General features: G+C 40.1%; 2 long non-coding RNA genes across 4 annotated transcripts; one reads left to right on the plus strand and one right to left on the minus strand.

Annotated features, from left to right (window-relative positions):
- The first annotated feature begins 4865 nt into the window (after positions 1–4865).
- LOC111269433 (uncharacterized) lies at positions 4866–8174 on the plus strand. 3 transcript variants are annotated; one of them, XR_015314575.1, is made up of 3 exons: positions 4866–4974; positions 6397–6532; positions 7221–8174. It is a non-coding gene; the product is annotated as an uncharacterized LOC111269433 (long non-coding RNA). The 3 variants fall into 3 exon arrangements; XR_002685765.2 differs by lacking the exon at positions 4866–4974 and adding an exon at positions 5824–6273; XR_002685764.2 differs by lacking the exon at positions 4866–4974 and having other exon boundaries at positions 6280–6532.
- A 271-nt stretch (positions 8175–8445) lies between these two features.
- LOC111269429 (uncharacterized) lies at positions 8446–9214 on the minus strand. The gene is made up of 2 exons (XR_002685763.2): positions 8831–9214; positions 8446–8714 (listed from the first exon to the last, which is right to left on the minus strand). It is a non-coding gene; the product is annotated as an uncharacterized LOC111269429 (long non-coding RNA).
- Positions 9215–9802: the final 588 nt, after the last annotated feature.

Consider the following 9802-nt stretch of genomic DNA (forward strand, 5'->3'; position numbering starts at 1 on the left):
CGTTCGCCAAAAGCCATAAAGTAACAGTAAGCCGACAGCAATAGCAATATCTCTACTGGTACAACTTAATAGTTGCAAAAGACCAAGGTAAAACGGAATTATAATAAAATATTGACGTACGGTATTGCTTCATAGCAAAGCGCTTCGTACAATTTCTATAAGGTAGACAAAGCATACTGGCTCTCTGTTCCCCTCATACGGAAACAAATAAACGTTTCAAAGGAAACAACCTCTATGAGCAGAGTATAAAGATCAACTAGGGTTAAGCGTGCAACCTCCTTTAACTTTGTGCTAAGGAGTATCGCTAGGAGTTTTCGAACGGTTATTTTTGCTAGATTGCATAGGCTACAGCAATAAATTACCTGCATCGCCTGCCTATTCTCCTATTAGCAGAGATGGCGGGATCATCAATACGCATTACATTGTTTAAACGAGCATTGAACTCCACCATAAACCTAACAAGGTGTTTTCATTTAATGAACTGCGCAGTAGCTAAGACAAGAGGCTTAGCGGCACCACGCTTTCTGCCAGGAATAGCACAACTGACCTTTGGCAGACCTTAAAGTGGTAAATATTCATTATTTTTTTTCGTTGCCTATCATAAGCCCTCGTGTTGTTTACATAGAAGAGTGTACTAAATCCTCGAGAGCACAATAGAGGTATTGCTGCCGACGCAAGAGCCAAAATGGAGGGACGAATTGAGATTCCCGATTCTTTTACATAAATATAACTATAACTATCATAACACTATTTTTAAACTGAAGACGCACAAAACCCAGAGTAATTTAGAAAACACGTGTTTTTTTTCCCCTACACATATTAAAACTTTTAATACACATAACGTTCAAATGGTTGTACAGAACTAGACTTGTGTCAGATTGTGTCAGATTGTGGCGGATTAACTCTGCGAAAAATGGACCGCCGTAAGTATTTCAATAGTATCATCCCAATGTCGTATACCTGTTTTTCACTGGCACTAAATATTATGCGACATTACGTTTGCTGACAAGATAAACTTTGTCTTTTATGCTCGAACAATCTCACTTTTATCCACTATGTGTCTTCCTTTACTTAAAACGTTATGAGACAAAATTTTCTAGATACAGAGAATTGACTGGGCCGTCCTTAAAACCTTCGTCGATTTAATGAATTAGCTAGTTTTCAGTAAAACGCAAAAAATCGTAATCGAACTACTTTGGGCCTCTTGCTCTGCTACTGAAACAAAATTTTATTTATCGCAAGGTTACTAGCGATCGTCTTTACATATTCTAAGATAATCGGTTAATTTTTATCTTTTACGGATGTTACCGTCGGGCGGATGCTATTACCTCTAACGACTGAGCTCGATTCAGAGTGAGTTTCCCATTAGTGTCTGTCTGGGTTTCTTGCACAACCCAGGTCCACTGTTGTCAGGGCCCTATTGTGAAGCCCATTGATCGTACAAACTGACTGACATTTAGATATCGAAATTAGAAAAAATATATTTTGTTCGCCGTTTTCTTCGCGAAGCTCGCAGGCTGTATAAACTGAGCGCGACAGCTATCTGTTATCCAATTCCTGTTTTTTGATAAGGTAGTCGAGTGCATGGTGCGATTACCCATACGGTAATCACAAGTACTTGCCAGTTTACAAGCTCTAATAGAACAAAGATTTTTTACTTATAAACGGTGCTACATAGAGATAATTGATGATTAACTGAATACTGGCTGTTTATTGTATCGTTACCTAAGTTGTAGCAGTCTTTCTTTGGGAATGAGTTTATTAAGTCAAAGGCTTTCCAAGGGTTTTCTGAACAGCCTTGCCTTACATTTGTATGCCATTCCCATTTACGTTTCCTAAGAACAACAAGACATCTACATGCACCGTTTCCGGTCGTATCATGCACAAAGTTCAGTGCTCGACTCAGTTCCCAGGGATTGGTTACCTTACCGTTTTCTTCTAATATCTGAGACTATGACTATAGCCATAATTAGAGGAAGAGGAAAAGCTGATCCAGTTATTTGCGTCTCGAAAATGGCCACACATTTGGGGATCATCTTAGCGTAGTACAACACATCGGATTCTATATAGTTAATTATAGAGCTGATTATGATAGAAAGCATATAAGGTAACCGATAAACTAATGAGGCTGTCATAAGGGTAGAAGCGCGTCTAGGGTTTCTGCCAGCCTTGCTGAAAAAGTTCCGAAAGCGGGTTTGAGGGAAGATTTTCTAGCTAATAAATAGGACTTCTATATATAACTTTTGTTATAATGATAAAATTACTCATATTCAACCGATATTTATATTATATGAAATCCTAAGAACGTCTCGAATGTAGCATGAGGCGGTCTAAAGCAATTTGTAGAATTCCGTGCCCGGGCTTTATTTACTCTATACCGATGGGCAAGCATATCAATTGATGCCTAAATTCATTAGTAATCCTTCTTCGAGTTAGGCTCGACCACTTTTTGTAAGCCATACAGAAATGTGTACACGGCGTACTATCAATTTGCTGGGCCTTTGTTGTACGATTATGCAACCGATAAACTCCGATAATTCTTATTAAATGCGCTTCATCGCGGAATCAGCAAAACAACACAATAGAACATTATCACTGAACTAACGACGATCCGTTAGTAACTGGAACTAGCCACTGAAATCTCCCTCCTGCTTGGCGGAAAGCTAAAACTTTTTTAACCGTGATAAAATTGGACCTTAATTGGGTACGGCCTTAGTGCAATGCCGTTGTTTCTTCTGCGACTCATAACCAACGAATAGAAAATTGTCAATATTCACATACGTTTCCAAGAGACCCAGAGCTGGATATCACCAGGCGGAAAAATCACAGAAGTAACCGGTTTATCGAATATTTTTTTTGTCACACCATGAGAAAATACTGTTTCAGGCGTCAGGTGTATTTAGTGCGTATAGCTAGATCTCTAGCAAACAACCGATTTTTTTGGACTTGTGGAATTATTTAATAGAGAAGGTAAGAATTGTTATCTAATGAGAGAAATAAGTGGCCTGAAGCCTTTATCCGTCCGCTAGTGTTCACCGAGCTTAAGGGAATTCCCAGCACACAGATACATATACATGTGTGTCTGTGTGTGTATTCGTATGAAAAACCCAGTACACAATTTAACATTAGACATTCTCAATACGGAAACAGTAGTTTGAATTCGCTTTTTCCAATTGAGCCATATAATGAGCTGCTTGAAACGTTGACGTCCGATACAAGATCTGCGCTACTCAATATCCATAAAACAATGTATCTGTATCACCCTTAAGCGTATCATTGCGGATACCTGCTTGAGCAGTGATAGATTTGACATAGACCGCTTATATATATATATATATATGACTTTATGTAATTTACAATCGCTTTGGTAGTACGAGATTAGTGAATGGCACCGCCAGCTTAAATCGCAAACCCAGTGCACCCAGTACAAAACAGTGTAAAGGACCCACAAAATCACGTTTATGATAGAATTACACTGAATACGTGTGACGAAAGGCGTCACTCAGTTATTTTCCAATATCTAGCCCCATTTTGTTTTTGTATCAAATAATATAAATAACAATAGGTAATGCAATCTGATGTTGCTTGTACATATATGAATCGTGTGGCCATTATAATTTGTGCCTATAGTGAGGCTGTTAATTGCGTTGATTCATCACCCCTGACCTTTCGACTGAAGGTTAACGAGCGTTCAAATAAAGCTTAGCTCCGAAACACACATACCAAAATACTAATTAAAATCTAATCACGATTTTAAAGAATTAACAGATTTTACAATCACTTCTTCTCTGCCGTCGGATCATCATTGTTCAGAAGAATCCCAATAGAGGATACAAGAACAGCTAACGAAAGATGTCAGCGTGTCCTTACCTGAGAATGAAGGCCAAGGTGCGTGCATAATCGAAGTACTTATTATTTTAATAGTACCTTTGAAATATCTCGTACAAGGTCAGGTTGAGTTTTTACCTATTTATTTTTATTCCTCGTACCCAATGAGTACGATATTTTAAGCTATATATATACATATATATACGTACATACATAAATGCTGTAGATGAAGTGCTACAGTGGGGAACTTGATAATCTTATATATTGCTGTGCTTTGAACTATTGAGCCAGTACCACAATCATGAACTCGATATTCGCTAAAAGGTTCCACTACCTGCAAGGCATCTAAGAACCAGGCCGTTCCACTATTGAAACATAGTGTTTCAATGGCGGAACGGCCTGGCTGGTGCGGAGCAAACCCAAGGTTAACAGGCAACTTAGGCTCCGATCACTCAAATCATCTCAGCAAATTGAGATTGTCCCTGTTTGGTATCAAAGTTTAGGTTAAGAAAGAGCGCCTAATAAAAGGCTTACAAAAACAGTCGCAGAAATCAGCCCAAGCAACTATAAAATATAACCGATGTACGTTTTCTACCACTGGATCAGTTTGAGCTCCTTGTTGAGAGTATCGCAAGTTACGGAACGATTTATCTTGAAAAATAAATTAATTCACTCCTAATTATTTGATTATTTGTATTTGATGATATTATAAACTATCCAGGAAATAAATATCCGACCATTGTATCTAGCGTGGAGGGATCACCAGCTGATTTTTGCTTGTTCCTAGCAGATGTATTATATCAAAAAATCGCGCCTGGCTTTTCTTCAATGCAGGGTTCGCTCTCTTAAAGAAAGCGGGATCATCGTAAATCACAGACCACAATCATAATTGACAAACACTCCGATAAAAAAAACAACAACTACTACGCAGTTAATGGCGTTGCTGCGAGCTATACGTAATAAAAAAAATCGAAGCTCATTTAGTATTCTGTACATATATGTATTAGCATACCGTTTTACTCTGATACGCGAGAGCTTGAATAAATATAAGCGGATCGAGCGTAACTATACTACCATAAGAACGTATAGGAAATGGAAGGTTATCCTGCAAAAGGATCCAAGGGAGTTTATGCCCCGTAAAGTTCGGTGAGCCCTCAAACTATACTCAAAGATTTCAGCTAGGTTGACTAATGTAAGGTGGGGTCACAACACTCGTCCCCGTGATCGCTAAGTAGGCGACGTATTTTCCTGCTAATCTTAGGGACATGTGGTGACCCGGCTTTGAATACAAGCATGGACAGACTTCGTTTTATGCTGGTAACCAGCCATCCTATGGAATGCCCACCCCAATAGACTCGAAACATAGAGGGGCCACAATACTTGAGTATTATATGAAATAGTGATGCCAGTCTTCAGATCGGACAGGGCAAGCTTTGAGGCGGGTTTTTAAGCCTTTAAGACTTATTATGAAAGATAAACCAGTTTTTCCGAGCCTTTTGTTAGATGTGACGTGTGAAAGCCAGTAGACATTTGTGTACATTGGTAGAAAAATGAAATACACTCGAAAACTCTTCAGAAATCATTGAAAGGAGAGCTCCTAAAGGAAAGTGGCTCTGGGCTACCCTGAGCTAAGATGAATGCTTTTTTTAGAATTGTTTTAACACATTTTGACTCATCGCGCTTTTATATCTTGATGACAGATTCTGAAGGAGTATTCAAGCATAAAAGTTTGGGCTGATTTTATTTCCAGTAAAGGATCATCATGCCCAGTACTGATTGGCCATAGCTTCTAAGCCGTTGGACTGGGACAAATCGCCTTCTGTTCTATTAAGTAGTCCTTGGTTAACAAAAATTCAAAGTCTATAGATGGAAAATCTAAGAATTCATGACACTTCAGGTAAAGCAACTTTTAGATTTGGGGAAAAACTGTTCCTGTGGTTCGGGTTAGGTACCTCCACAGTATGAAATGACGAGCAATAATGAAATTACATCGGATAAAAAGTTACAAGCTTTGTTTTTTTATTATAGCTTATTTCACGTGACAATACTTTGCTATTGCAAACGTGTCACTAGAACATGGCTCTCGTCACGAGTTATAAGCGCTAATAGCGCTAGACATTCTAATGACCAGTAAGTCCGTTATCCGCCGCTTCCGCCACTGTCGGAACTATCACTCTTGTGAACACCATCATTGTTAGCCGTCGTCGTCCGCGTCGGGGCTAAGGGATGACGTGAGTAACGGAAAATATGATAAGTATAGCATGTATCGACAAGGTATATTAGACCGAACGGTGCCATTACAAGAGCTACTGTACGAGCTCATACGCCCTCTTTCTCTCTGTGCGTGATAGAAGATCAGCTTGTGCTGAGCAACTATTAAAGCCCGCCCGCTATTTTAGCTGGCCAGTAACCAAACAGCGGACATTCGCCAATGCTTCTGTTACGGTAATGACTATGTCGGCTGCTTAATTTGGTTCCGACAAATTTAGAGGATTTATTATTAAAGAAAGGCAGTAAGCCAAAGACCTTCGTTTGTAAAACAGCAGCTATTTTGATTTGTATTTTCAGCGGACCTGGTTGGATCAACATATTGCGTTGCCTACACACACGTAAAAATTCTCCATCAGATCAATCACGTAGAGGGTTCTGTGCCTCTTAACATCGTACTATGCGGCGAGATCGTGTAGATGATTGAGACTAACTTGTAAGTGAGAATAGTTTAATTAACATTCCTTCCAGTAAGTCGTTAATTTTACCGTCGTTAGATAGACATGAGCGGTATTGGTATAGGCATCGCAGATTATCATTAATTTGATGAGACAGGAAAAAAATAGTTATTTGTCTTTTTTGCAGCCAGGCTGAAGCCTCCCGTACTGGGAACGGCTGAAGTGTGTGCCACAACGGTAACTTCATTTATTAGGCTTCATAACTTGAATGGTATCAAATAGGACTTAGTCATTACATCTGTCCACATAGCTATTTTTGTTGTCACAACCCAGGACAGCTTCACTACGACACACGAAAGGGGGTTGTGCTCTCGTATGTAAATATTAATATAGTAATACGTATGTTGTATGAGCAAGCCACTTTGGGCCACGGTGATTAAGAAATTCCTCTGAGTAAAAATCTGAAGCATAATCATCCGCTGATGATTCTGATGAAAGCGCGATTCCTGCACTTGGTCTTAACTTCGGTCAGAAAGATCAATATCGAACGTCGAGAAAAACAGTATTAAATTCAATGTTTTAGTGTCTAACGAGGTGATGACATCGTTAGAAATTAATCTGCTTTAGGGAGTAAATTTTACGCGTTTGATCAGGAATTAAGTTTTCAGGCTTATTCTTTCCCATCTCCGACTGCTTACGTCCCCTTTCTATTCTGTTCTGTTCCAGTCTAGAGAAACAGTACCATAAAGCCCCACAAGACGGCACTCGTTTATTTGTCGTATACCAAATGATGACACTGGTTCCAAAGTACAGCCGGGCTCTTGGTCTCCCTGGCTGGCGCGAGAACAACAGTTCGTGAAAGGTATATAGCTACGTCTACTGCTTACTATAATTTTTTTGATGTTTTCATGTGGTGTCAATATAAATAGCTAGCGCCCTCCAGCGACCCTTTTTTCTTCTACGTTGCTGGTCCGGACACGAAGATGCAGCGATTTTATGGGGATATCGCGCCAATGATAACGACGATAGTGGTGATGGTCATGAAGATAATACACGCATTGATAATCTGTTCGATGCGGGTAGGAAGGGCATAACCACAGTGTATTATATGGTGGATGAATGTTTAAGTATCTAGAACATAGTCTGTTTGCAACGAACAAAAAAACTTGCCATTAATTGCCAAGAGCCCAAATAACTTAGTAAAAAAATAAGCAAATAAGATTTGTTTTATGGTCCACGAGCTCTACGGTGTAGATGTTTGTTGTGTATACGTTTAGTTAGTTGGCAAGAAGCATAAGCTCGTAATATTTGATAAATAATTATCTCGAGTGGAACTGTATTTGTAACGTAACTGCGAACTGTGTTTGTTTTCAAGTGAAATTAATTTATTTAGCTATAGGCGGCTGGCTCAGAGAGTTACCATGGAAAAGTATTTGCGCCGAGTTCTTACTTCTGTTATATTTCGTCCAGCTTAACTGACGCTTTTCAGTGATGGAAAATTATCTCCTATATACTATATGCATCTGTGATTCTCAATAATGGTGCTACCGGCTCAACAAAGCGGCACGTATCTGTGCGGACGTATGAAGGAAATGCTCCTTATATCAGAATATAGACATAGTTCACTGTCGGCCGAAAAGCAGTAATAAAACAAAGCATGATTTGACTCTCATCTGAGAATGGAAGCGTCTGTTGCATAAGAGTCGCACCGTCCCGGCGGGCAAACGAAATTTTATACGTCTTCGTCTCGTCGAAAGACCAAGAACACGTTTCAGTCTCTGAGGGAGTAAATGGAAGACGATGATATCGTTCGAAACCTGGGAAGACTGAAATTTTCATAACTGCTATTTACAAAAGGTCTAAAGATAAGAAATTGAGATATTGTCTCCTTCCTAACACGTACTCATACTGTTTTATATTTCCGGTTCCTCGATGATACAATATAGACTACTTCGCTAGTCCATCTACTTTATTGAAGCACAGTTAACCATCAAATCCTTCACGTCCTCTTTTTTTGATTCGCATTATTTAATTTGCAAAACATATTTTTAATTGACAATTATCTCAGTATTACTAACAACTGAATTTTCTATTGGTATCATAAAGCCTGAGTGTATGGAGCGTGCATCGCAATTCATTGGTTTTTTCCACGGCACATGGATATACTGGTACAACGGTGTGGTACAACGCGCCGCAGTCTTTGTCGGGAGTAATTTTTACCTAAAATAGATTGAATTCGACTGTTAATTATCGAGCCATTAACTATATGAACAAATACGGCTATACGGCTGTCACGGAACCAAGTTCAAGGTTACACGCTAAAAAATAGAACTTACCTTCAAAGTTTTACCAGCAATTTGGCTTTTGATCTCGACATCGACAAGATTCGATAACGAAACTTCAATGAGCGCTATCTTACTGTGATATTTAAAAGGTGCTTAACATCAGTGTATCGGCTAGCGTCCATTGATAGACTACTGACTTCTCTTCTATACGTATAGCCCTGAACATACTTCATGCAAACGACAAATATGAAAGCGTCGTAGTACGTATCGTCGTACAGTAAAACACGACGCCGTTTTACTGCTCGCAGCGTGTGACTGCAGCCGCCACAGCCGCTACCAAATCTCCGGGCTCGCGCACCGCATAAAAACCAAACATCACGCTACAACAATGGCGATCCACTGCGAAAGCCGCCGAACGATCCCGAGCCAGCGGTAGACGCTGCAAAAGATCTGTTGGACTTCAATGGCTCGTGTTGAAAATCAGTCGTAATTCAACAACGCTACGACGAATGTACATAGATACACGTGCGCATGTATATCAATGCAAGAGGGAGAGGGGACCGCAGGTACCAGTTGCAGCAGACGAAAACGGCGCGCCCTCTGGGAGTTTGACGGAAAAGTTGAAATTTCTTCTTTTGTCTTGTCGTCGTTGTTATTGTTAGCCGACAGAATCTATGCGCCATTACGTTTGCCTGTTGCAACCGATAGGCGATGGCAGTTACTGTGGCCGGCGGTACAGCTGTTGTCCGGCGATTTTCGCCCCCAAATCTGACCGCAACGGGGGGAAATGCTGCGCGGTCGAATAGTCTTTTACGCCATTGTGTTGCTCTTGCGAATGCCCGCTGTGATCCCTGCTAGAAATTACGAGCAGCAGCAAAAAAGAAGAGGACGAACAACCAAAACGTGTGCGTGCGTGAATGTTCGCGTATATACGTGTGTGTGTGTTTTTACAGGTGTACGTGCAGAAGTGCAGACACACAGACAGACAGCAGACAAACGAGCCAGTCTAAATGAGCGGTTGTC

This window comes from Varroa jacobsoni, unplaced genomic scaffold (assembly GCF_002532875.2).
Source record: "Varroa jacobsoni isolate VJ856 unplaced genomic scaffold, vjacob_1.0 scaffold_147, whole genome shotgun sequence".
In the NCBI taxonomy this organism is placed as follows: Eukaryota; Metazoa; Arthropoda; class Arachnida; order Mesostigmata; family Varroidae; genus Varroa; species Varroa jacobsoni.